General features: G+C 43.3%; 1 protein-coding gene across 3 annotated transcripts in view; it reads right to left on the bottom strand.

The window, feature by feature from the left end:
- KLF12 (Kruppel like factor 12) overlaps positions 1-27,166 on the bottom strand; it is a 422,474-nt gene extending 395,308 nt beyond the window's left edge. For 2 of the 3 annotated variants that reach the window (XM_045011488.1, XR_006578411.1), the window contains exon 1: positions 26,605-26,724. The gene's annotated coding sequence lies outside the window, so the exon portion shown is untranslated. Of the gene's footprint in view, positions 1-26,604; positions 26,725-26,855 lie in introns of those variants that run through there. The other variant, XM_045011495.1, reaches the window with a different exon arrangement.
- Positions 27,167-27,377: the final 211 nt, after the last annotated feature.

Below are 27,377 nucleotides of genomic sequence, written 5' to 3'. Positions count from 1 at the left end.
AGGGCCCAATGATCCTATTCAACATTTCTTACTCAAGCAAGGCTCCCACTGACTTCACCCAATCCCTCTGCCTCCAGAATTAGCCATTACATCAGCCTACACATAAACCTAGCATAGTAATATTCATGGATATTCAGTATCTTATATGACAAACACTTAGCTATATTAATTTTAAAAGCCTTCACCAATAGCTTAGGGTTTCCTTTAAGCTGCAGCTTTCTCAAGTCAATATTTGTAAATTATGTTTCATGTTACCAAGGAAACCAAGCAGGTACTACCTCCTGCAAGCAGCTTCTTCAATATCCTTTTCATCCTATCCATAGTTCACAGAAGTTACTTTTTTCTTTGTCAGACCAAGGGTAACACTTAAGCCACAATGCAAGTGGGGAAGAACCAGGACGTGTCAATTACGTAACACCACAAGGTCATGTAGAATTGGAGATGTATGATATTGTAAGAATACCTATACCAACAACAACTCTTAGCTCTTTTAGAGTGTTTTTCACTCTAGATCTCTGAGTGTTTTTTACAAAGGTATGTGATTTTCAAAGGCAATAAGATTGTGTAATGCCAATGAGCTGCTGAAAAGAAATGCTACAGAAGATCCATGAGGGTTATTTAGGTATTGAGAAGTACAAACAACGAGCACGAGAGGTGCTGTGTTGGCCACAGACCAATCATGACATTACTAAAAGTGGTAGGAAACTGCTTTTCATGCTTGAAATACAAGTCATGCCAACAGACAGAGCCACTGAGACCTCCTCCACTTCCACAAAGGCCTTATAAGAAGGTAGGCACTGACTCACTTACCTGGCAATCAATAGATTATTTAATAGTTACAGACTATTATTCTCTGTATCCAGAAATTTGCACACTGCACAGTACTAATAGTAAGTCAGTGATAGCTGGCATAAAAGGAATCTTCTCCAGACATGGAATTCCAGATGAAGTCTTTAGTGATAATGGACCACAATTTTCCAGTGCAGATTTTAGGCAATTTGCCACAGATTGGGATTTCCATCACAAAACATCAAATCCAAATTACCCCCAATCAGATTAACTTGTGGAAAGGTCTACACAGACAGTAAAAAACCTTATGAAAAAGACTTCTCATCTGTATAAAGCTTTACTGGTTTACCGAAGTGCACCTCTGGAAAAAAATTTCTTCAGCTAAATTGTTAATGGGAAGAAAGATCAGATCTAATTTACCAATTACTGATAATCTGCTAAAATCTCATAACAATGCAACCATATGGAAGATGAAAGAAAATCAGAAGTGGAAGCAGAAATATTATTTTTGACAAAATGGCCCGTGATCTCCCATCTCTTAACCCAGGTGATAGAGTGTGCCTGAGGAATCACACCTCCAATACTTGGGGCCAAAGAGGTGCCATTAAAGAACAGCTGCATCCAAGTTCTTATGTAGTCAAGACAGACCAGGGGGGATACATTTCAACACAATCAAAGGGATCTACGAGTAATCCCAGAAAGTTCCAACACATTGACAGCTGAGATGGACTCTGGTATTTCCCATCTGACTGATCCTTTATCATCAACAGACAAAGGAGAAACTGTCAGGGAACAAGAGAACAACTCAGACTCTAATGAAAGGCTGAAACAGAGAAGATCAGAGCAGGAGATTAAACATCCTGAAAGACTCACAGAGACTTGCTAACCTGCCTGGAGAAGGTGTGTTTTGAGAAAAGTGAGTGGTTACGATTTACTCAAGAGTGATGTGCTTGCTGGTCACTTCTCCTCTCTAGGTAGTTGTTGACACATTGGATTTATGGAAATGTACTAGATGGTTTGAGAATTTAATATATGTGTTATTAGATAGTTAACTTTATATACAAGAGTTAATTTATTTTTCTTTAAGAGGGAAGATGTAGAGATATGTTTATGAAAGATTGTGATTTGTAGACACTCCCTCATAAGGGACAGTGTTGTGAGTATGGGAATTTGGAGGTATGAACTGGAGGAGGAGGTTGGGAACACCACCTAGTTGTGTACAGCAGCTCACTACAGAAGCTCTCCAGTTTGTTTTATTAAAGTTTTATTCCTTTCTCATTCACTGGTTTATGATTTAACGAAACCCAGATCACTACAGGTGTAAGCAGAGTCAGGATGAGCTCTACCCTGACATCTGGTGGTAAATTATGGGGAGTGCAGAAAGAAGTTTCATGTATTTGCATTGGTATTTCAATTATTTGCATTGGCACTCCCACTCCCATTAGCATAGCACACAGCAGCCTGGGATGGCTATTTTCACCGCTGTGGGATCCCCAATTTCTTTGTTATTGGGGCAGGAGGAATGAAATGTTGTCACCCTGATTGGGTAAATGGGGAACTACAAAATTGTCTTGTGATGGGGGGTTTCATTGTCAGCTGGATAGCGCTTGCTAGATGGGGCACATGGGTTCCAAAACCCATTGAAAAGAGAGAGGCTGGGGACAGATGTCTGTACTTGGTGGTGCAGGCTCCTTGTGTGAGCCAGAAGCACCAGTTCCACCTATGCCTCTCTCCACTGTGGAATGTCAGAGTTAATTTTTTGATTCCCTTAAGAATCGAGATACCGGTTACTGAGCTGAACTCATGGGCACTGGGTTCCCCTACTATGAGCAGGAATCAGTAAGAGCTGAAATCACTGAAGAGCTGGACTTGCTGAGCTGAGAGCACTGAGTACTGTGCTAATGAGTGGGGGAGCCTGAAGCCATACTCTGGAGCAGAGCAGCTGGCAGAGCGGAGTGGAGCAGTTTGTGCAGCCACTGGGTGAGTGGAGCCAAGCAGCTCGCGAGGACGGCTGGAGTGGCTCACAGGACAGCTGGTGGACCAGAGCAGCTGGCAGAGCGGAGCAGCCCACAGAGCAAGCGGAGCTGAGCTGTTTGCGGAGATGATTAGTGGAAGCAGAACCCCATGAAGAGGCAGGGCAGTTGGCCCCGAAACCACGTAAGGTGCCCCTTTCTACCCATGCTGGGGAGGGGGACCTCTGCAGAGAGACTCTTGAGCTCTGGGGCTGCACTGACCCGGGACAGAGACTTTTGGATTGTGGGACTTTTGGGACTGTGGGTGATTTGGGGGTTGCTGGACTCAAGGGCCCCGAGAGAAGGACATGGCCCAATTTGCTGGAGTGGGTCTTTGCTCACGGTTTGACCTATGAACTCTAGCTGAGGTATTTTCCCAATTTAATGCTTGTTGTTTGTCATGTAATTAAACCTTTTCTGCTACACCAAGACTCTGTGCTTGCGAGAGGGGAAGTATTGCCTCTTCGAGGCGCCCAGGGGTGTGTGTAAGATTTTCCCAGGTCACTGGGTGGGGGCTCGAGCTGGTTTTGCATTATGTTGTGGGGAAGGGACCCCTATGTATTGAACCCGGACCTTGCTGCTATCGTTTCGGCCCGGCAGAAGGGTTACACAGGTATTACTTAAACCTGGTGAGATGATTCGCATGATTAGAATGTTAAAATCAACTATTATAACCGATTTAGAAAGGATTAAGAAGGCAAAAGGGGAAGGGGATTGGCACTCTGTCAAAAATGGCATTACCCATTTCCTAGTCACTCACAACTCGGAAGAAAATGATCTTGAATGTTTATGGACCAATGTCCTAACACAATGGTTCTCAAACTTTAGCAACCCGAGCACCCCCTTTTGAGTTACAAAATTTTCATGGACCCCAAATCCCCTGCTCAGCCCCAGGCCCTGCCCACACTCTACATCTTCCCGCCCCCCTCCACCCCTGCCCCTTCTCTTCCCCGCCTCTTTCTTCCCCCTCCCCCAAACGTACCCCGTCCCCACTCCTCCCCCTCTCTCCCAGCGCCTCCTGCACACTGGGGAACAGTTGTTCCACAGCATGCAGGAGGCACTGGGAGGGAGGGGAAAGAGTTGAGCGAGGGAGAGGGAGGAGGAGGAGGAATTGATCAGCGGGGCCTGTGGAGACCCCAGTTTGAGAAACACTGTCCCAACATATAAAGCACAAGATGGGCATGGGCGGTGGGTACCATAGGCTGGAGGAGGCTGTGCCTCCCCTAACAGCCAGGGGTGGCCCCACCCAAGGTCTGCCCCCCAGCCACCCCTCTCCTGCTTGAACTTCCTGCTCTGCCATGGCTCCAGTCTCTCTATGCAGTGACCCCAGTTCAGGCTGGGGCCACATCACCTGCCCTCCCAGCGCTGGGGATGAGGTTGGAGCCGCGCACCACCTGCCATCCCAGCGCTCTGGGGCTGGAGGGGACTGCGGCCACCCATCCTCCCGGCGCTCCAGGGTTAGGGATGGGGCTGCAGCCGAGTGCCCTCCCTGCGCTCCGGGGCTGGGGAAGGGCTGCGGCAGTGCACCGCCCACCCTCCCAGCACTCTGGGTCGGGGTGGGAGTGGGAGGAACTACGGCTGCTTCAGGGCTGAGAGAAGCTAGTCTGGGGTGGGGCCAGTGGCCGCAGTTGGGAGGGCATGGAAAGGCGGGACTGGGGGCTAGCCTCCCCCAGCCTGCAGTTCATGCACCACTCATGAAGATGGAATATTAGTTGATAACTGCTACAGATCACCAAATCAGACTAGGGAACAGATGACTTCTTAAGCATCTAACTCTAATCTGTAGGAAAAACTGGGGCATTATCATGGGGAACTTCAATTTGAGTGACACATCCTCGAAGTCTCATGCTGCCAATATTAAAACATCCTTGGAATGTCAAATATTATAGATGAAAGTGTCCTAACTCTAAAAGCTTTGCCCTCAAAACTCAGGGGAATCTTATATTATACCTTGTTTTTATAAAGATAGCTAGATCACAGAAATATAAATTAATGGTAGCTTAGGCACAAGTGATAACTTGAACATATTTATAGTATGCAAATATATTAATGTCCATATGAGTAATACAGATATTTGATACTTTAAAAGGGTGAATTTCACAAAACTGAAAACAATTATGAGCCAAGTCAGCAGAAACGGCAATGTAATCAGAAAAATATAAATGATAATTGGGAATTATTTAAGAACACTTTATTAGCTGTTCAAAAACCACAATAAAAAAAAAAGCCCATACTGGTTAAAAAAACCAAGCTGGTGTAGAGGGAAGTGAAGGAAACTATTAATATATACACAACAATTGGAAGAAAGGGGAATCTGACTGTAATGAATCTGAAACCAGAAGTTAGAAATTGTAAAAAATTGATAGGGGAAGCAAAGAGACAAGGAGAAATCTGTGGCAGCAGAGTTAAAGACAGTAAGAATGAGCTTAAGTATGTCTGGAACAAAAATAATCTTAACAGTGGTGTTGGTCCATTACTAGATGGAAATGGTAAAATAATCAATAATAATGCAGAAAAGACAGATGTGTTCAATAGATATTTCTGTTCTATATTTGGGAAAAAAAACAGATGATGTCCTATCATACATTGATGACACTCTTGCCATTTCACTAGTATTTCAAGGGGATATTCAACAGTAGCTACTAAAGTTGGAGATTTTTAAATCATCAGATTTAGATAACTTGCATCCAAGAGTTTTAAAAGAGCTAGTTGAGGAATTTGCAGCACTATTAATGTGGATTTTCAATAAGTCTTGGAGCAGAGGGGAAATTCCAGAACACTAGAAGAAAGCTAATGTTGGACCAATATTTAAAAAGGGTAAACAGGATGACCTGGATAATTGTAAGCCTGCCAGTATGATATCAAATCCAGGCAAGATAATAGAGCAATTAACATGGGACTCAATTAATAAAGAATTAAAGGAAAGTAATATAATTAATGCCAAGCAACATGGGTTTATGGAAAAAAGATCTTCTCAAATTAAACATGATTTTTTTTTACAATATTATAAATTTGGTTGATAAAGGGAATACTTTTGGTGTACTTAAAGGAATTTGGGTTGGTACCACACAAAATTTTGATTAAAAACCTACAATAAAATGAACATGGCACACGTTAAATAGTTTAAAAACTAACTTATGGTGGATAAGCAGCTGAATATGAGCTCTCAGTGCGACACTGTGGCCAAAAGAGTGAATGTGATCTTGGAATATATAAAAAGGGGAATCTCAAATTGGATTAGAGAAGTTATTTTACCTCTGTATTTGGCACTAGTGTGACCACTGCTGGAATACTGTGTCCAGTTCTGGTGTCCATAATTCAAGAAGGATGTTGACAAATTGGAGAAGATTCAAAGAAGAGCCACAAGAATGATTAAAAGGATTACAAAGCTTTACTTATACTAGGTGTTGGCAACCTTTGGCACGCGGCTCACCAGGGTAAGCACCCTGGCAGGCCAGGCCGGTTTGTTTACTGGCCATGTCCGCAGGTTCGGCCAATCGCGGCTCCCACTGCCTGTGGTTCGCCGTCCCAGGCCAATGGGGGCGGCGGGAAGCGGCGGCCAGCACATCCCTTGGCCCGCGCTGTTTCCCACCGCCCCCATTGGCCTGGGACAGTGAACCGCGGCCAGTGGGAGCCGCAATCAGCCGAACCTGCGGACGTGGCAGGTAAACAAACCAGTCCGGGTCCCCAGGGTCCTTACCCTGGTGATCCGCGTGCCAAAGGTTGCTGACCCCTGACTTACACTGACAAACGCAGAGTTCAATCTATTTATCTTAACAAAAAGATTTATGGGATGACTTGATCACAGTTTATCAGTATTTGGGTAGAAAACAAACAGTTGATAATAGGCTCTTCAATCTATCAGACAAATGTATAACATAGTCCATTGGCTGGAAGTAGAAGCTAGACAAATTCAGACTGAAAATAAGGAGGGGTTTTTTTTGTTTTGTTTTTTGACAATGAAGGTATTTAACCATTGGAACAATTTAACAGGGCCATGGTGGATTCTCCACTACTGGCAATTTTTAAATCAAGACTGGATGTTTTTCAAAGTATTCTCTAGGCCAGTGCTTCTCAAAGCCGGTCTGCCACTTGTGCAGGAAAAGCCCCTGGCAGTCCGGGCTGGTTTGTTTACCTGCCGCGTCTGCAGGTTTGGCCAATCACGGTTCCCATTGGCCGCGGTTCGCCACTCCAGGCCAATGGGGGCTGCAGGAAGGGCGGCCAGCACGTCCCTCGGCCCGCGCCGCTTCCCGCAGCCCCCATTGGCCTGGAGCGGCAAACCGCAGCCAGTGGGGAGCCACGATCGGCCGAACCTGTGGACCCGGCAGGTAAACAAACTGGCCCAGACCACCAGGGGCTTTCCCTGCATAAGCGGCAGACCAGCTTTGAGAAGCACTGCTCTAGGCCCACGTTATACATGAGATCAGATTAGATTATCTTAATAGTCCCTTCTGAGTTTGGAAAAATTTTTCAGAGGCTGTTGAGTACTGTTCACACAAAAAGAACTCATCCCAGGAGGAAAAGTGAATATTGCACTGATGTGGGTCTCCCTTTGTGGCAGCCCTCTACCTACATGCCCATGGACTGAAATTTTCTTCCTTCATGTGACAAGGAAGATGATAGGAGTTACTCCACCTACAAGGATATCTGCAAGCTAGAGGGGATCCATGTTTCTGTTTGTGAACTCTATCAAATTATGTATTTTCAATAAGCAGGCTAAGGCAAGAGAAATCCACTTAGCATGGTGTTAAAGGAGCATGCACCCTACAGCAGAGAAGAAAATCATCAAAATATAGTCATTTTCACATGAAAGAATTAAGTGCCAGCTATGCAGACTTGGAGGAGCCAGCAACAAAAACTAGCTTGTGATTTATACCACTTCTCAGAACTGTGTGTAATGTAGGAAAACCCACTTCAACGCTCCATGTTGGGCTAATACAAATGATGAACCAGAACACAGACTCATAGACTTTAAGGTCAGAAGGGATCATTATGATCATCTAGTCCGAACTCCTGCACAATCCAGGCCACAGAATCTCACCCACCCGCTCCTGTAACAAACTCCTAACCTATGTTTGGGTTATTGAAGTCCTCAAATCATGGTTTGAAGACCTCAAGGTGCAAAGAATCCTCCAGCAAGTGACCCGTGCCCCATGCTGCAGAGGAAGGCGAAAAACATCCATTGGTGTATAGCTCCATTTAAGTCAGCAGACCAATTTACACCCGCTGAGGGTCTGGCCCAATGTAAATATGAGAATAGAAGTTGAGACAAATGCTGCAGTATCTAGAATTTCTGAAAAAATGTATAAGCAAACATTTGTTAGTATTACAATAAGAGAAACCAATGTGTTAAAATCTATTCAAGAGGGAAAAAAAGTTTTGAGGAAGCCTTCAGGTCACTGCTTAGTACAAATGTGCTCATTTGCTGTTACCATTTTATTAGTACAGGCAGGGGCAGCTCTAGCCATTTCGCCGCCCCAAGCACGGCGGCAGGCCGCGGGGGGCGCTCTGCCGGTCGCCGGTCCCGCGGCTCCGGTGGACCTCCCGCAGACGTACCTGGGATGCTCCACCGAAGCCGCGGGACCAGCGGACCCTCCGCAGGCACGCCTATGGGAGGTCCACCGGAGCCGCCTGCTGCCCTCCCAGCGACCGGCAGAGCGCCCCCTGCGGCATGCCGCCCCAAGCACGCGCTTGGCGTGCTGGGGCCTGGAGCCGCCCCTGAGTACAGGCCCAGGTTGTAGTACATTTCCTAGGCAGTGAGGGACCATTTGCATTTTCTTCAGCTCCAACTCTAGTTTGGCCAGTCCCCCTCAACTTCCCCATCCCCTTAGAGAGACCCAGACCTGCAGAAAGTCCTTGTGATGCCCCAAGTCTTGAAACCAGGCCTGAGTTCCCAGACAGCTGCTGCATCCTGGCTTCCACCCAATGTTTGCTGAAACCTGATAGGCCAGGCAGCTTGTAAGGCTACAGCCTCAGCCAAGCACCACTCATCAGAGTCTAGTTTGGATGGCCACCCAGCTGCTCCTTTGATTGGTCCAACCACACTGTTTAAGCCAAATGGAGGCACAGGAAGTTGTCTGTGCAACAAGGTGATTTCCTGTTGTGGCTGCTTTGGACGCTGCTTGTGTCTGCTTCCTGCACCCGACTATGTTCCTGATTCCTGCTCTGTGCTTGATCCTTGCCTCTTCTCCAGTTCCTGCCCTTACTTTACTTCCACCATCAGTTACCAGTCCTGTCTCCAATCCCAGCCTCCGACTTCTGTCTCTGACTCTGGTTTGACCTTTGGTTCTAGCATTTGGTATCTGACCTCAGCTCCAAACCTCAGCTTCAATTCCTGACTCTGACTCGACACCTGGCTCTGATAATTAGCAGTTGCTAATGGTGCTAAAGGTCTGGTGCTGACCCTCACATTTGTTCTCCAACGTGGATACCTTCTCTGCCCACTATACCTGACTCCTGCTCTGACTAGCAGGCCAGACCACCTACATCCCAGTCCAAACAGTCCTCTGCGGGGAGTAGGAAAGATGTGGGTAGAAGTGGAGCGCTGCTGGGAAATAGATAAGCCACTTTTTCATGCATCAAAAGAAGCATGGGCAATCAAAGACTAAGCAAAGGGTAGTCTTTACCTGAAGAAAGGGTGGCAAGAAAGGGCCCAAGGAAAATCATTCTGGAAAGGAAATTGTTTGTCAGGGTTAGCCCCATGAACTTTTAGAAGCCCTAATTATTAACAGCAGGGTGTGTAATGAAAATGACAGCCTGACCTTAAACAGCAGAAGTAAGTGGAATTTCTTTTCATGCAGCATTTTGTGAGATATCACAAGTTTTCCCAAAGGTAGCTGCATATAGTCACATAGAGATGCCACATGAAATCTATATCCTGCAGTAACTCAGAGTAACTCTGGTTACTACTTTACAGCAGTGCTTCCGGGAGCTGCAGTAATACATTTTCACTAGAGTTTTCAGTTCTAGGACTCCGTCCATGGACCTTTATACTGGCACATCCATAACGTGCAAATCTATATAAAAATAACTATTTTCCACACATAGAAATGTGTGTTATGAAAATTAGGTTTGTTACAGACATCAGTACTCAGACATGAACACTGAAGGAGACGTCAAGAGGGGTGTAAACAACAAAACCCTAGTATAAAACTCATCCATGATAGATAAGTGATTCTTAAGTTAATGATTAAAACTGCTTTTTTTTGTCCTCATTTTTTTCCATGTAAAGACCTACACCCAGAGGACAAAGTTCAAAAGCTCCACTGAGTGCTGTTTACAAACCTCAAACACCATTGCTTGACTGTAAAAGGCTCCTTTTTATTGGTAGTCTGTAAAGAGTACAAGCTTCACGAATAGAAGCAAGTCACCAGTACAGTACAGACCCTTTTCAACTACCCTAGTGGAAGCCTAAATGAAGATGCTGCACAGTGAAACGAAAGAGGGCTTGTTAGAAGGAGGAATTGGAGCAAAAGCTGGGATTGTAATATATCAGAGAAGTGATAAGCAGTTTCCCAGTGGACTAATTAGCTTTGTAGTAGAGATGTATAAAATCTGTATTATGCTGTATTTCTTTTTTTTTTAATGGATAAATAAACACTGATTTAAACCTCCCTCAAGGGCATGGCGAGAATTATTTTGGCACAGAGTCTCCATTATGCCTGAATGCTTTTCTAGTGCTCTTTACTGGGTGACTTGTGCATGTTCTTCCAGGACAGTTTGGAGTATCATTACAGTCCTTCTTCCAAATGACAAAAATGAGATTTCAGACTGCTACATTCAAAGGAGTTTATGGCACTAATTCTCCTTCTTCCTTTTCTTAATCCTGACCTAGATTCAGAGCCTACCCTAATAGTTTATAGAGAGTACACTCACTTGTTTAAAAAAGAGGAAGAGAAACAGAGTCAACAAAATGGAATTTTACCCAGGAATAGGGGAATTACATTTCCAGTTCAGAAAGTCAGTCTGCAAAGGACACTTTTGGAGACTTCATACCATACTGTTTGTTTACTTCCAAAGAGATTCAAGTAGGAATGGGTGCAGGGCATTGAACAAAATGTTGTTGAATGATAGAAAAAGTCGACGCGAATCATGTTTCAGTATTCAGTTGCCACTTGAACACTTCAGGGAGGGAAGGAAAACCGTTGGTTTTGTTTTTTTGTTTTATAAAATAAGCTTATCTTTTCAGCAACCATCATTTGAAAAGAAGCAAAAACACAGAAAATGTAGAAATGGAGGGATCATTGAAATAAGTTATAATGTCCTGGGCAGATGGAGAAAACACATCAGGAAATACGTATGGACTTTAGCATGGTCTATAAGAGGGCTAGAACAATTATTAGGAGGGGATTTCAATTATCCTAGTATTGACTAGAAGCGCAATTGTAGAATTACTGAGAAAGGACATAGGTTCCTGGAAGGAGTATAGAGATGTTTCCTCAAACAGATTTTTGAGTAACTACCAACGTCACAGACTAGTCTAATTTACTCCTAAAATAGATATGATTAATGATCTAGAAGTTGCTGGAAAATCTAGTGTCTGAATAATCACAGCATTATCACATCTAATGTGATCCTGAGTGCATAAAAGAAAGAAGAGATCTAAAATGTACTCCACATTAAAACTAATATGAATGTACAGTAAAATGAAGATGGGCTTAAAATGATTATTTAGGGATTGATCCAAAGTCAAGGTGAGTTTTTCTATTGGCTCCAATAGCTATTGGTTAATTCCTGTAGTTATATGGCTCACTGTGTACCTCTTCTTCAGGCCAAGACCACCTCCTTAGGACACACAGCAATGGCATGAGCAGAGGGCACAATGCTGTGTGCATATTCAAAGCATAAGTAAGAAAGCAGCAATTCAGGCATGCCAAGGAAGGTAGGAGGGCAGCAGAGGGAGAGAGGAACTGTTTACATTTTTGTCAAGAGAAGCATCATTCCAGTTTAAAAATAAGAGGAGAGGATAGTTCTTTTCAACCACACAACTTAACAATTGTTTATCTGTCATCTCTCAATTTATGTAATTCAATTTGCATTTACTATAATAACAAATGTCTGATGTCTGCTTAAATGTTGATATCACCATCACCAAAGGAGATTTTAGATACAGCTAGGTATAACCTGAATAACAAGCCAAAGAAGCATCTATCCTTTAAAATAGCTCCAAGCTTACCTTGCACTTCAAATCACCGCAGAACTACTAGCTTGTAAATGTCTGTGTTTTTTCTGTTGTTGGCTATTATGGATTATTAAATGAATACATGATTAATATCAACTTAATAATTGTAATTAATTAAGTCTATTAAAGAATATTAATTCCATTAGCAATTCAGCTCTACAAACAGTTAGAGGATATGAATAGCAACAGAAAAACTACACAAGGGGCCCAGTCTTCCTCCTGCTGAAATCAATGGTAAAGATGGGAGTAGGACAGGGATCACAGTAAGATAAAAAGAGCAAGTATTTGCACAGGTGACTTCATTGCTCTTTATTGTTCTCCTATCCTTCCACTGTGTTGGTTAGACCTCTTCACTTTAACTGTACTTCTCCATTTTTAAGAAAGTACACTTTTTTAGTTTGTTCTTTCTTTCATAATGCCTCAAAGAACTGAACTCAAACAAAAACACTAAAAATATTAAGACCCAAAAACATCCATTAATTTGGGGTGCCCAATCCTGTAAACACTTATGCATGAGTGGTCCCACAGAGTTAAATAGAATTAGTCACAGGAGCAAAGGTACTACCACAATGGGAGTTGGCAGAATCAGGCCCATAGTCTATTAACAGCCATATTTATAACTACTGCCTCTCCTCCTCTAGTTTTCAAGGATATAAAAGCAATTAGGCTGCACAGAACAAGTGAGAAGTCTCAATTAAAGAGGCTAACAATCTAGTTCTAACCGAAAAATACTACTACCCCGGCACAAATGGTAAGAGGGTTTTGTATGACAAAGTGCTTGAACTTCCCCCTGCTGTACCCATCAAATTAAAAGTTAAATTTAAAAAAAAAGAAGCCTATATATTCTGGGACACAAACTAGCCAGCTAATAGCTTTCTCACCAGGGACCCATATCAATTTGGGAGGTAGAGAAATAAAGTGACTTCAAGACTCAAGTCCAAAATCAGTCTGTGTAATGAGGTACAACGCATTTCACATTAATGGACTTACATCCGGGTTGAATTTGGCTTGACTTTTACTATAGCATTCTCACTATTGTCAGTATGTTTTAAGGCATATTAGCTGGTCCAAACATAACATATTAGTATTCACTTCTATTCCCTTTCATAGAAAATATTTGTACAAATGTGAAATATTTATTTCTGATTGATTACTACAGAATGTCAGAACTGCAGAAAAATTGAAGTGATAAGAAATGGGCTAGATGCTGGTACAGAAGATTCAAGAAAGACTGTGATAGTTTGGACACATGTCACGAATAGACCTGGAAAGGAGACCATACATGGTGACATATACCAGAGTGCAAGGATCTAGAAACAGAGGAAGACAGAGGATGCATTGGACAGTTACAGAGAAGAATGACATTGAACTAAAAGGTTTAAAAAGATGATGAACAAAGCCATGAAGCTGGTACAAAACAGAATGTGGTGGAAAGACTGAATTCAGCTCCATCATCGCTGCTGAACTGAGGGATGGGAATCAAAGAAGAACATAAGGAATGGAGAACAACTGAGGTGAAGGCATTTTTGTACTTCTGGCATTTTTTTTCAGCTGACATGAAATTAGGACATTTTGTGTTATATTTGTCATCTTTCTACTTGACTCATTATGTTTAGGCAAAAAATATATATATTTTGCTTAGTTCTATGTTCATTCTTATCTGAGAGAGAGTTCCACAGTCTAGGTCCAGCACCTGTGAAAGGTCTTACTCTAGTACTCATGAGCGTCACCATACTGGTTTGGGTGAAAAGTAGTCATCATGGAAGTTCTGGGCAGCCTTCTCATGGAGGGCTTTGAAATTAAGACAGAAACCTTGGACTAGTCTCTCAGTATGCTTGAAATACCTCCCTGGCCTGCTCACACAGGGCAAGGGGTCATTTTGATCAAGTGAGTGGGTTAAGGAGACACTGGCTTCTTCTTGGGAGAACAAGAAAGGAGCAGAGTGGCCCAACCACCACTAATCCTTTTTGTGTCCCATCTCCTTTGAGGGAAGGGATAGCAAGAAATGAAGTAGAGTAGCTAGGCTTGCTACATTTTTTCACGGAATGAGAAGAGGGAATACAGGGTGTATAATGGCCAAGCCACTGATGCTAGTTCCACAAGATGGGGTGGGGTGGGAAGGGACTAAAACTCAAAGGAGCTTTTGAGTTACTAGGCACTGCTTTAGGAGTGGGGCGGAGAAGGCTCAGGTACAGGAGGAAGAGCCAAGAGGCCCACAGATTCCTGCATGGCCAAAAGAACAAGAGACTGTTTGACCGTGTGGTTGTTTGTTTGAAAAGTGTGAATTGGAAGTGCTTTGTTCCGGGTGAGCCTTGAGCGGTTGACTGGAGGAAAGGTTTTGAGCAGGGGCAACTGCTTCGAGCCAGGAGACTTATAAAAAAGCAGCCAGTTGCAAACCGAGTGAGCGGCGAACACAGGACAGGCAAACAGAGGGAGTTTTCCTTGGAGTTCACTTAGGGGGAGTTCCCACATAGGGCTTTTTTTTTGTCTTTCAGGCTTCTGTGAGCAGTAAATACAACATCTGAAGAAGCTCTTAGAAGGAAGACATTGTGGATAGTGAGCGATCAGCTGTTGTGACCTGCACAGGATGTACCATGTTTGTCTTTCTCCCAGAGGATAGAAGCGACTGTCTGTACGAAGTGCAAGCTGGTCTCCATATTGGAAGAGAAAGTTAAAGGACTAGAAACCCAGGTATCAACCCTGCATTGCATCAGAGAAAATGAAGATTTTTCTGGACAGAAGTCAGCATTTGGTACTGCAGGCACAGCATGCTGAAGAATCAGTGCAGAATGGGGAAGAAAACTGGCAGCATGTGACCTCCAGAAGAAGAAAGAGGAGAACCCATGTACCCCCAATGCAGATAGAGGTAAGAAAACGTTTCAGGATCTCTGCACAGGTACTACAGCAGAGAATGGTTTGGAAGAGTCATCTGAGGGAATGGATCAGAAGGAGACCCCATCGACCAGAAGGCATGGGATACATTGTCATAGGGATGAGGGTTCCACGACCACCACTCCCAAGAGGAGAAGATGGGTGGTGGTGGTTGGGGACTCCCTCCTAAGGGGGACGGAGTCATCCATCTGCCGTCCACGCTGGGAAACTCGAAAAGTGTGCTGCTTGCCTGGAGCTAGAACTCAGGATGTGACGGAATGTCTGGCCGAGACTGATCAAGCCCTTGGACCGCTACCTCTTCCTACTTCTCCACGTGGGCACCAATGATACTGCCAAGAATGACTTTGAGCGAGTGGGTCACTGCAGACTACGTGGCTCTGGGAAGAAGGATAAAGGAGTTTAAGTTGTATTCTCATCCATCCTCCCTGTTGAAGGACCATCAAATTGTGGAGGTAAATGTGGTTACGCAGGTAGTGTAGGAGGAGAGGGCTTTGAATTCTTCGACCATGGGATGTTGTTCCAGGAAGAAGGATTACTAGGAAGAGATGGAATCCACCTAATGAAGAGAGGGAAGAGCATCTTCACAGGCAGGCTTGCTAACCCAGTGAGGAGGGCTTTAAACTAGGTTCACTGGGGGATGGTGACCTAAGCCCGGAGTAAGTGGGGAAGTACGATATCGGGAGGAAACACAAGGAGGAGGGTGCAACAGAGGAGGCCTCCTGATTCATACTGAGAAAGTAGGGCAATCGGCTAGTTATCTTAGGTGCCTATACACGAACGCAAGAAGCCTGGGAAACAAGTAGGAAGAATTGGAAGTCCTGGCACAAGTCAAGGAACTGTGATGTGATTGGAATAACAGAGACTTGGTGGGGCAACTCATATAACTGGAGCACTGTCATGGATGGGTATAAACTGTTCAGGAAGGACAGGCGGGGGAGAAAAGGTGGAGGATTTGTACTGTATGTAAGGGAGCAATATGATTGCTCAGAACTCCAGTATGAAACTGGAGAAAAGCCTGTTGAGAGCCTTTGGGTTAAGTTTAGAGGCGAGAGCAACAAGGGTGATGTTGTGGTGGGCGTCTGCTACAGACCACCAGACCCGGAGGATTAGGTAGATGAGGCTTTCCTCAGACAATTAACAGAAGTTTCCAGATCACAGGCCCTGCTTCTCATGGGGGACTTCAATTACCCTGACATCTGCTGGGAGAGCAAGACAGCGGTGCACAGACAATCCAGGAAGTTTTTGGAGAGTGTTGGGAACAACTTCCTGGTGCAAGTGCTGGAGGAACCAACTAGGGGCTGTGAACCTCTTGACCAGCTGCTCACAAACAGGGAAAAATTGGTAGGGGAAGTAGAAGTGGGTGGCAACCTGGGCAGCAGTGACCATGAGATGGTAGAGTTCAGGATCCTGACAAAAGGAAGAAAGGAGAGCAATATGTACCCTGGACTTCAGAAATTCAGACTTTGACTCCCTCCAGGAACAGATGGGCAGGATCCCCTGGGAGGCTAATATGACGGGGAAAGGACTCCAGGAGAGCTGGCTGTATTTTAAAGAAGCCTTATTGAGGGTGCAGGAACAAACCATCCTGATGTGCAGAAAGAATAGCAAATATGGCAGGCGACCAGTTTGGCTTAACAGAGAAATCATCGGTGAGCTTAAACACAAAAAAGAAATGGAAACTTGGACAGATGACTAAGGAGGAGTATAAAAATATTGTTTGAGCATGCAGGAGTGTAATCAGGAAGGCCAAAGCACAACTGGAGTTGCAACTAGCAAGGGATGTGAAGGGTAACAAGAAGGGTTTCAACAGGTATGTTAGCAACAAGAAGAAGGTCAGGGAAAGTGTGGGACCCTTACTGAATGCGGAAGGCAACCTAGTGGACAAATTGGAGAGAGTCCATCAGAGGGCAATGAAAATGATTAGGAGGCTGGGGCACATGACTTACGAGGAGAGGCTGAGGGAACTGGGCTTGTTTAGTCTGCAGAAGAGAAGAGTGAGGGGGGATTTGATAGCAGCCTTCAACTACCTGAAGGGGGATTCCAAAGAGGATGGAGCTCAGATGTTCTCAGTGGTGGCAGATGACAGAACACGGAGCAATGGTCTCAAGTTGCAGTGGGGCAGGTCTAGGCTGGATATTAGGAAACACTATCTCACTAGGTGGGTGGTGAAGCAGCGGAATGGGTTACCTAGGCAGGTGGTGGAATCTCCATCCTTAGAGGTTTTTAAGGCCTACCTTGACAAAGCCCTGGCTGGGATGATTTAGTTGGGGTTGGTCCTGCTTTGTGCAGGGGGTTGGACTAGATGACCTCCTGAGGTATCTTCTGCTATGATTCTATGTTTCTAAGAGCAGCAGACCAGCACTGGAAAAGGGGGCAGAGGGCAATCAAATTGATGGACATGCGGTGGAGGCAGAACTGACTGGAAGGAGGACAGACTATTCATTTGAGAAAAATGTAGGTGATTTTATGGCCTTTGACTGTTCTCCAGTCCTTCCCCACAGAAGTTACATATTCACAGATCTGCAAATTAGCATTTGGAGACCACAGAAGTGTGCTAGTAGGCTTAGTCCTCAGATGAAAGTCTAACTAGCAATTGAGACCTGTACATTCACCAGTCCTTGAAGATGACCTGGAAACCTTCTTCCATAGAATGAGAGTAGTTATCCTGACTGACTCCTATTACAAGAGGCAAAGAGGCATTAGTAAATCCAATAACCGATTGAATTTTAAAGCCCAGCTTACTCTCTTTGCTATTTTAGGCATTCAACATGTAACAGTTCCTGTAGTTTATTTCACGGAATTAAGTTGTTTGGCCTACAGTAAAGGTGATCTATTGTCACTCAGTAATTCAAGGCATCTCAAATGCTTCCCCTTTAAAACTGCAGTGGGAATGAGAACAAATCCTTAACACATGCAACTCACAAAGATTAAAGGAAGACCTTGCACCGGAAACAAGAACAAAATAAACCAGATCTGGATATTGGCTTGGATACAAGAATATATGTACTAAATCTAATGAAAAAAAAATTAATTGTTCCTATTATTTCCTACTGTATTGTGCTTGATGTGTCTAATGCAGAGTCTGTCCTAGTGAAGTCACTCAAAGTGACAAATTGTTTTTTTCCAGAATAGGAGGACTGTAATTTTCAAAATCTGCTTTAGATAAATACTGTGGGCAACTTAGAACATTTTTGTTCTAGTTGCACATGGGACCTGTAAGGCGAATGTGCAAATGGCAATTCTATTAGGCTAACAAACTCCAGATCTCTGCTAAATAAACTGAGTTTACATGCCCCATTTAAGAAAAAAAAATCACCCTAAGGAGTGCCATTTTGTTTGTTCCCCCCCACAAAAAAAAAACGTTATAGGGACATGTCTACAGAGATTATTTCATACACTAGATGGAACCAATGGGAAAAAAGTGGCATTTAAAAGCATTATTGGTATTACAGAAATCAGCAAGGAGGATTCTTTTTCCCCTAAGTTTTCAGGAATATCTTTTCATCTCCCTCTACCCCAAGATTCTTTTGAAGGAGGAGCGGGGGGGCAGGCAAATGACCAAGGCTATGAAAGAGAACCTGGAACAGTGCAAACCATTTGCCCAAATTTTAAAAACTTTTTAGAGTCATGAATTGCAGCTCTTAGAACTCTGTCTCAGACCTCTGATGGCCATACTCTGAGGCCAGCTTGAAATTGTTTTTATGCCAGCCTTACACAACTCAATTTAAAAAACAAACACTGAGCTCCACGTTGTTTTGATTTTAACCTGAACCATGCCCTGTCCAAGATTCTTTGTTGTATAACATGTCAGGTGTTTTGCAATTTGGTTATAGATTATTTTCATGACACTTATGTGTCTGTCCTCGTCACTAGGAGGACTGTGGCCTTATTTTGTAGTTGACTCCTTTGAAAGCGCTGAGGTCTCATAAAAGAAAGACACCATTCGCTGTGCTTGATGATCAGAGCTTTCTTTGACATTCATTTAATTATTTCCAAGGTTACATCTAACACACTTCAACAATTTCGGCTGAAATTTTCCATGCCAGGTATATGTTCCAGGTTGAATTGTTTTGAAAGAATTCGACAAAAGTTGTTCAGCTATTTCTGACCATGAGGGAAAAAGATCTCCCAATACGAATATTTTTCCAACTATTTATTTTAAAGACCTCTCGTTTTGGAACAAGGAATTTATATTTGGCAGAGGAAATAATCCTAGGGTCAGTGAAGTGCCTTTTGTTATCCCAGTGAAAACCTAAACAAATTTGGACAAGATGTAAGCACGTTAGAATCACCACTTCCACATGCTCAATAGAGCTTCTTAGAGGCCTGCTGCTAAAAATCTCTGGATATACTAGCTACACTGCACTGCACATGCTCCCAGCCTCAGAGCTCCCTACATGCAACTACAATGGTCTTGCTCCCAGCCCTCAATGAGCCTTCTACATTGCAGGCACAAAGCTAAAGCTCCAGAAGGGACATAGGACAAGCAGGAGAAGCACCACCAAAATACCTTTTGGCCTAAGGGCAGATGTAGTGGGAACCAGGAAGAGATCATAAATTAGAATCTTAACTCTTCCACTCATTTGTGTTGATAATTCTGTGCACTTCATTACTCTGACTATTGAGCAAGACCACACATTAATTAGGAAGAAGGCAAATATCATTACCCCATTTTTCATATGGGACAACTGAATTATTATTTAAGGTCACCCCTGGCAGAATTGGGAATAGAACTCTGTCTCTAAAATGACAGATCTAAATCTCATTTACTTTGATGCACTGTTTTTCAGAATCTAGGTGACTGCTTGTGTTGCATTTAAGGACTAGTACATACTCACCTCCAGAGCCAGGAATAGAACCCAGGATTCCCAGAATTGCTCTGCTATCTAGCAACTGGTTGTGTAAGCCAGTAGCAAAGAACATATCTGAGCCCTCTCTAGTAGTTCGTTCACATAAAGGAGAACAGCCTGCACTTGGGTTCAAGAGGTAGTGCTTGGAGCGGTGGATCTAAAGCTCCTGGGTTCCAATACTACTGATGACTCAACTGGGGGTAAATATGGTACTCCATGATAGAATTCTCATTTTCAGTTCTCTTTTTCAAGACCTAAGAGGTTACATTTTAAAAAACCATTAAAATGTTTATGGTTGAATAGTCATGTGCTAAGACGTTAGAAAATACCAAATTAGGGTTGCCTGTGTCACCTTATTTCAGCATCATTGTACCATAATGCATACGCACTGTCTTTAATTACATGATCACATATTATTTCTTACAGGACCCTATACAGGCAGCCTTAATTATGGCATTTCATAACTTTTGAGTTCTTGACTTTGCAACCTTAATGTTCTTTTAAATGTTTTAATGTATATAATAATAATCAGCAACAGCACTTACACTGGCAAATCCAGCCCTTGTCTCTGCAGCTGTAGAGGCTCCCTTGACAAGTCAACCAATACAGTTATGGTGTTGGAAACATGATTCAGGGGTAATCAATATGAAGCCTGAGGACAAGCTGCATTGGGACTCCCCACAGAACAGTGTACAGGGGCAAGGAGGGATAGTGCCAAAGAATCCAGTGCTACACCAATTCTAGTATTTTGCTCTGAAGCAGGGATACAGTGCATCCATAAAAGCTACTTCAAACAGTAGGCTGTAGTAGATGGGTTGGAATAGATTTCCTTGAGTGTCCTGGATTCTGGGGACTGGCGGTAGATACCAGTAGACAAGAGAGAATTCTATCACCTGGCAGAGACACCCAGCACCCAAGTCTACTACTTTGGCTGGTTCTGATCCCTAGATTTGGCCTATCTTTATCTTACCTCTTCAAAAACAATTTACAAGCACTGATAAATTAGTTCTTCCCCGTGAAGTAAGTATTACCACATATATTTCTATATTCCATTAGCCCAGGGCTCGGCAACCTCTGGCACGAGGCTCGCAAAGGTAAGCACCCTTGTGGGCCGGGCCAGTTTGTTTACCTGCCGCGTCGGCAGGTTCGGCCGATCGCAGCTCCCACTGGCCGAGGTTTGCCGCTCCAGGCCAATGGGGGCAGCGGGAAGCCATGGCCAGCACATCCCTCAGCCCATGCCGCTTCCCGCAGCCCCCATTGGCCTGGAGCGGCAAACCGCAGCCAGTGGAACCTGCAATCGGCCGAACCTGCGGACACGGCAGGTAAACAAACTGGCCCAGCCCGCCAGGGTGCTTACACTTGCGAGCCGCGTGCCAGAGGTTGACGACCCCTGCATTAGCCCCATATCACAGATAGAGAAAATGAGATAGGGGTAGTTATTTGTGCAAGGCCACAAAGTGGTGCAGCCAGGATTAAAACAAAAGAGTTTCAAACTCCATTCTTGCATTAGGCCACATTCTCTGTCATACACAGGCAAGATACAGACAACAACTGTTCCATGAAAATGCAATACTTACCTTGTGCATTTCTCATAGCTTGATTCTGGCTGAACCACTCCAAGTCTGTGGTACTTACCACAAACCATGGTAAATACAAACAGAGCCTATAGTGGAATGCAAGGTAGTAACACACACCAGGCCCAGTATGTTTCCATTATGCAGAGTAGTCAAAGTTGACTTCATAGCAAAGCTAATTTTATGCTTGTCTCGTCTCACCTCAAAAATTCTTTTAACAATTTTTTGTAGCCAAATGATTTACTCTGTATAATAATAAAAGACTTCAGAATAGACTACCAGGGGGAAAAAAAACACACTTATTACTGACTTTGCTGTTTGGGAACAAACCCTGAAGTACACACACAGAATGAATTAACTGGAAAATACTGAAAACCTTCATTCTGAAAAGAAGTTGTCCCAGTTTGCCCACTTTTCCAATGGTCACTGATAAGTACTAGAACTAGAGTCAATGCTCTTGCCAAGATTATCAATAGAGTTATTTTTAGAGATATTAAAACTAAAACAGTCATTTTGACATTGGGATTCTTCAAATATTACTCTTTTGCTTATTTTCTCATCTAATGTGTCCTTTAAACAAAACAAAAAAATCCCTTTCGATATGATTCAGTTGAGAAAAAGAGAACTGTGTAATGTTCACTTTTTGAACCCTAGGTTGAGTCTCGCTGGATAAAATTACACAGTGATCTTGATTGACTGAACAACTCTGACCTATATTAAAATGTTTTTAGTACTGGGACAAAATATTCTCTCTCTTTTCCTAACATCAAGCCTGTATTTCATCTTTAAAAAAGCAAGTATTTTCTTCAGTGCATGAGAAGTTTAGCCATTTCATGCTTTCACATTTGCACTTTCAAGACTCAGTCTGTCTTACAGACATACCCTAGCATATTATGTTTAGGAATATAGGAAAAGCCCCGATATGACTGTTTAACTCTGTCTCACTAACGCTTGCTATGAAATGTCATGGCTTTTTAATATGTTTTCATCTTAGCTGGAGAAAGTGAGCATGTTTGTGTTTGAGCTCCTCCCCTTCCATGCACACACAGACTGCAGCTGTAGTAAACAACCACTAGCCAAGAGTTGAGAAGGTCAAGGCCTCAGTGCTGCACCAATATCAGTTTTTCAAAAAATGAAATCTACTTTCTTGGAAGGGGAAATTATTATTTTTTGTATATGGCACAAAGGTAAACCACAGTCATTTCCATTCAAATGGGGGGAGGGATGAGCCACAGATAAAACATTTGACAAAAATAATGTTAATTATTTTTCCATTCCTCTAATACAAAAGTGTCGTATCCATGGGTATGCACACAGTTGATTTGACAAATATAAATATTTCCTCAAACACAATTGTTCCCTTAGAAAACAATGTTTGACCTAAATGCAAGAGTATCAGATATATTTTTAAGATATATTTTCCTGCATTCCACCAGCAAAATGCTACCCCTTTTTTTAAGGAGCAGACCAGGAGGTTGGATAGCAGCATGAAGAGCAGTGCCAGCCACACAATCTTCACAAACACAATCCTGCAGCTTCAGGGCATTATGGCTCAGCACAGGTTAGCACACACAGTGAATGTACATTGTTTCCTCTCTGCTCAGGAGCTGTACCCTCATTTTCATAACTTGGCACACTCAAGCCCTAACCACACCTCTAGGGTTGAATATTCCCCCCCTAGAGCTTTCTTGGGGCCCAATCCTGCTCCCACTGAATTTAATGGGCATTTTGTCCATTGACACTAGTATAATAAAAGGCCCTAGAGTGTTTGGGAGCACTCCTACCTGATATACTCAAAGGAAAAAGGCTCCATGTAGTATTACTTGTATTGTGGTTTTTCCTAAGCACTGCAGTCGTGGACCAAGACCCCACTGTGCTAGGCATTGTACAAAGAACAAAAAGATGGTCCCTACCTCAAACAGCTTACAATCTAAGCCCCTTACCATGCCCATTCCAGTGCATCACCACAGCAGAGGGCAGAATCAAACCCAAAATATTAGAGGACCTCTCTTTTAAAGGGACAGCCAACTTGAGTATTTTCTGATCTGACTAATTTCAACAAAAATTCTAACAGAGCAGCCTTTGAATTGCACTAAATCTTAACAAAATTCCTTTTAAAATATTTACAAGAATTTTTCTACTTAGGTCAATTAAGAATCTTTACAACAACGGACAACGTGCAGGTCTGAGAACACCACCAGCATCTGCCAGCCAGCTTCTACAATAACAGCAGCAGTATCCAGACAAGTAAAGTAGAAAAGGGAATCAAGAATCCTTCCTCCTGCTGCCACCCCACCTCCTAGGCACCCATTGCTCCTGGATGGCAGAGAGGAGACTCCAAGGAAGGAGAGCTCCCTGACCTTCAATTTCTCCCCAGCCTCTACAATGCAATAGGAAGGAAAAAACGGAGGCTTTCACAGCACTTCAGGACAGGTTTTATCACTCCCTGCCCCAACACACTTCCTAAAGCTCCATTTCCATGAAAGGCCCATGTGAAGATGGATGTTGCTGTGGCTACCCACTCTCTCCTGTCCTTTTTTGGCTCCAGGTGGGAGTCCCTGGAAAAGCAGATACCCTCATTGCCCCAAACTCAGAAACTGCAACAGCTCTGCTGCTTTTGGTAAACCCCACACACTCCAGCACCTGGGGAAGGTGTGTGCATGTGAGCTCCTCCAGAGCAGTGAAAGAGGGTTGCCATCATGCTAGTGCATGATTCAGACAAGGCAAAGTGATCATCAGCAAAAATGAGTGTACATAAATGTAGCCAAACCCACAAAGAAAATGAAGAGGGGAAAAAAAAGAGAATGTTGTATTTGCTAACTTCTTTCAGCAATGGTGGGACTCTAGATCAGTGATTCTCAACCAGGGATACACAGAGGTCTTCCAGGAGGTACATCAACTCATCTAGATATTTACCTAGTTTTATAAACAGACTACATAAAAACACTATCAAAGTCAGTACAAACTAAAATTTCAGACAGACAAAATGAAAAAGTAATTTTTCAGCAATAGTGTGCTGTAACACTTTTGTATTTTTATGTCTTATTTTGTAAGCAAGTAGTTTTTAAGTGAGGTAAAACTTGGGGTATGCAAGACAAATCAGACTCTGGAAAGGGGTACAATAGTCTGAAAAGGTTGAGAACCACTGCCTAGATGGTATAACATTTTCAGACAGTAATGAGATTTTTAAGTTGACTGTGTCCTGTTAAGAAGCTTTTTAAAACACACACACACACACACACCCAGAACATATAAAAAACCAAGCATTCAGTCTAGATTTACTATAGCTTTAGATGATCAATAAAATGCCCATATCACCCCGTCTCCAATCAATTCAGCATAGTTACTAATTCTACACTAGAGGCTACTTTGCTGTTCCTGTAACATTTTAGAATTGGAGATCAACCAGAAAATGGAGGTCATGCACCAGTACTATATAAAGCACCCTTGCAAAGTTGCCATGAATATCTGCCTGCCATGGCAAAAAATAAATAAAATAAAATAAAATAAAATAAAAATCAATTTATACCATGACTGATAATGAAAAAAAGAGTTGGTTAACCACCTATGCAGGAAAAAAATTGCCACAGACATGTAGAATTTTACAAGGCTGATATAAATCATGAAAGCAAACTAAACTGTTTATCTTCAATATCTTTTATAAAATCTGCTCATATTTGTTCTGATTTTAAATGCATAAAATACGTATCTTAACATATCTGGCAATAGGTGGTGACAATAGCTACACATCGCATAACCCAGGTTTGAAGCTACTGCTTCTTGAAACTGAATTAATATTATGTTTCTGTAAATAACAGTTTAAAAAAATTTCTAACAGGAATACACTCAGTATTTAAAAGTGACCACTCCTATTCACATTGCAAACTCCTGCACCACCCTGCCTGTCATCAGCAAAATTTCATGTCAGACCATTTACTTTGCCAAACAACTCTATCCTCCAGTAAGAAAAGGGAATGGAATGGTTTAGGAGGATTTACAGGGTGACGTTTGTTTGACTGGCACACATCTGCTGTAGCAGTTCTATGCACATGCTTTTAATGTAAATATGAGTGTTTGTTTCCCCAGCTTTGAAATGTAACTGGGAGAACCGTCCTTATTATTTTAAATAATCAGTTTGATAAAAAAAAATTACTCACTGGAATTTCTTAAAATTATCTGTACAGAACAGTTCTTTAACAATCTGAATACTTAAATTAGTAAGAATGACAATACCAACTACATAGACTATTTATCCAGATTATACATTCCACTGTACTTAGACTTTAACTGAGCATAGTCAGCTTTTATCAGTTGAATTAAAGTTATTATTACTATTAAGATATGCAGAACTGTAAGCTTTCTGTGAGGGGAGAGAAGAATAGAGGGGGAGAGATGGAGGGAACATAGCACAAAGGATTTGGTACTTCCCCCCCAAACGTTCAGTTTAAATACACTATTAATCAGATCTGGCAAGTTCTTTTTTGCCCTCAATGTAAACGGTCACAGAAAGTTCCAATAATAGCTCTATTATGAATAAAATCAGAATGGATTCCTCTTGCATAGAAGCCTCTTGCTTTAATACAAACTAATGTCACTGAGGTCAGCACTCACTCGTCAGGTTACAGCAAGCTTATAACAGACAAGCTGTGGTGGCTCCCAAGCTGACGCTCACCACTGGTCTCAATGTAAAGTTCTCCCTTGTCAACTCTAGCTAGGTCCACCTTAATTGAAAAGAACAGCCATAGGCCATCCCCCAGCTACTTCCATGAACTATGCACTGTGGCAAGTGACAGTTACACATCATTACTACTGGAGACAATAATGACTGTAGCACAATGACCACTATTAATGCCAACAGTGTCATCCCCATCTTAACCCGTTACCCTCCTCCTCCAAATAACATGCAGACAAACAGATTTTTTTGAATGACAAACTAGAGCAGCAACCCCAAATTCAACATGACATTTATGTTTCCTTGCCACTGTCACTTACGTGACCAAGCAGTCCCACTCCCTGTGGACTACACATTAGCATGCATTCTTTGACAAAGGTTTTTTTTTTTAGTTTTTTTTAAACATCCTTTTTACGGGTAATTTAATAAAAGCCTTGCACATATCCTTGTTTTGCAAAAGCTTCTCCCTCCTGCCCTCCAATGCTTGCCCCATTCGAGAGATCAGCCTTCCAACATTTTACAATAATGTAATGACAGGAAAATAAAATGTTATCTGAAAGCTGATTGATTGGGACAACAAGAGAAAAAAAGAAAAGGTATGTTTATTCTGATAAGAAATGGAATAGGCACAGACCTGAACAGAAGCTGCAGAGCAGGAGAAACTGTTTTCTTTCCCTTATACAGAGTCCCCTCTCTCCCTCCTTCCCCCTCTCTCTCTCTCTCACACACACACACACTCACTCACACTCTCGTTCTCTCTCTCTCTCACTCACACACACACACACACACACATTCACTCACACGGTCTCCCTCAGCTGCTCTATGCAGTTCTCAGGAAATGAATGGGGGCAACACAGAGAACTGTTGTACTTGCAAATGACTTACCCGGATCACATGATGTGCTAAATGTAGGGTGGGCCAGTGGGTGGAGGCTTCAGAAACAAGAGAGGACACAATATAGCGCGAGGGAGCCTTACCAGGGACGCATCGAATTGCACTGGGGGCCCGCTCGAGGAGGGGAAAAGGGGGTTGCGAGGCAGCCCTTTCTCCCACTCTCTTTGCCCTCCTCAGAGCAGGGGACCAGAGGGGAGGGCGGAGCAGAGGGGAGAAGGCAACCCAGACAAAAGGGGCCCCCTTTCTCTCCCCCAACAACAAACCAAGCCCCGCGCGCGGGCAAGTCCCTTTTCTGTGCGTGTGATGGATCAGCAGGAACGAAACTGCTTGGCTGGCATGTAATGTATCCCCCCTCCCGCCCCTTCCGCCCGCCCCCCAAAACAATCAATCGGGGGAGGAGCAAGAGGAGGAGGGACCGTACAGCTGCGGCTCTGGTCGCTGAAATCCCCGGTGCGCGGCCAGCCCCTCCCCATCCTGAGAGGTGGGCTGGGAACACCCACCGCCAGGCCGGCG

Source organism: Mauremys mutica, chromosome 1 (assembly GCF_020497125.1).
Source record: "Mauremys mutica isolate MM-2020 ecotype Southern chromosome 1, ASM2049712v1, whole genome shotgun sequence".
In the NCBI taxonomy this organism is placed as follows: domain Eukaryota; kingdom Metazoa; phylum Chordata; order Testudines; family Geoemydidae; genus Mauremys; species Mauremys mutica.
This window is presented reverse-complemented; position numbering and strand designations above follow the sequence as displayed.